Source organism: Tenrec ecaudatus, unplaced genomic scaffold (assembly GCF_050624435.1).
Source record: "Tenrec ecaudatus isolate mTenEca1 unplaced genomic scaffold, mTenEca1.hap1 Scaffold_430, whole genome shotgun sequence".
Classification (NCBI taxonomy): domain Eukaryota; kingdom Metazoa; phylum Chordata; class Mammalia; order Afrosoricida; family Tenrecidae; genus Tenrec; species Tenrec ecaudatus.
Genome location: NW_027459335.1, coordinates 216,146 through 217,485, shown reverse-complemented (window position 1 = coordinate 217,485; position 1,340 = coordinate 216,146).

Genomic DNA, 1,340 nt, shown 5'->3' with positions numbered 1-1,340 from the left:
ACTCCATGAATTGATCTGTCTTCAGTCACAATTTTGTGACAAAGTTGTTTGTTTTCTATGTCTTATTTAAGTTTTCAGGAGCCCAGGTGGTAATGCTGGATAGTGTTGGACTATTAAGAGCAAGGTCGCTGGTTCAAAGCCACTAGTCATTCCACAGGAGAAAGATGAGGTTATTGCTTCCTGTAAAGGTAGCAACTTCAGGATCCCTACACAGAGTCACTATGAGTCAGAGTCAGCAGGACAGAATGGGTGTCATTTTATTTAAGTCACTGTGGCTGTGGGTCCTTCCGACACCATTGTGGCCTCATGCGGATCCTCTCCTTCATCCAGAACAGCAGTTTGTGCCTTTTTCTTGTGTAAAACTTAGCAAAGGAGTTCCTAATAAAATATAGTTGGATTGGGAGTCTTTTCCCCCTCAAAACAAAGTAAATACAAAAATAGAAACGAGACTATGGTGCCAATAACCAGTTGGAGAGTTGAGAGAGCTGAACTCTCAATCCTGATAGAAACCCATTGTGACTGAGCACCTGCTCAAGGTCATCCAGAGCCTATGAGGTTGAGCCTATGTGTTGGGGAGTAATTGTGTACATAAAGTTAACCATTTCTCTTTCTAAAGATTCTGTCTAAAGCTTACTTTAAATAATAAGTTTTCCCCTGGGCTAGGTAAAGTTCAGGGAGTTTAACCCCCTAGTATCCACCCCCTCTCAGCATTCATCATGTTAGGCCAGAGGAGGCAAATCACACCCACTACCCAGGGAGCACTGCTTCTAAAAGCACATTGCCTGTGCCGGGGCAGAGGGGAGGTACCCGGACCAGAAATGCTGACAGAGTGGAACCAGAGAGCTCAGCCCCCAGCTTCCCGAGGGAGCAGCTGTGATGGTTCACTTCTGGATGAATATGTTTAAGCAAAGGCCAAGGGCATGACTTGGGCAGCACGAAAAGCAGATGTGCAGAGGTTGTTCACTGCATTCCAGAAGTTCACACACTCTCCGGAGGCTCCTTGGCTCAATGGCAGGAAGTCATTGGTGGCTTCCACCTTCAATCCCAAAAGGTCACTGCCGTCCAGTGGATTCCAACCACAGTGACCCTGTATGGAGTTTTCAAGACTGTAAATGTTCATGGGAGCCAGCAGTCTCATTGTCCCCCTTGGGACAGGGAGCTAGCAGCCCGTTTTGCCACCAGGGCTCCTACCTCTCTAATTCTGGATCCAGTCCCTCTGAATATCCTGCCCTGCCCTTGTCTAGGCTTCTAAAATGCGTTCCACGCTGCTTATGTTAGTCTGGGTGCATTCGAGAAACAAATCCACAGAAACACGTATGTATAAGAGAGTTGTATGTAAA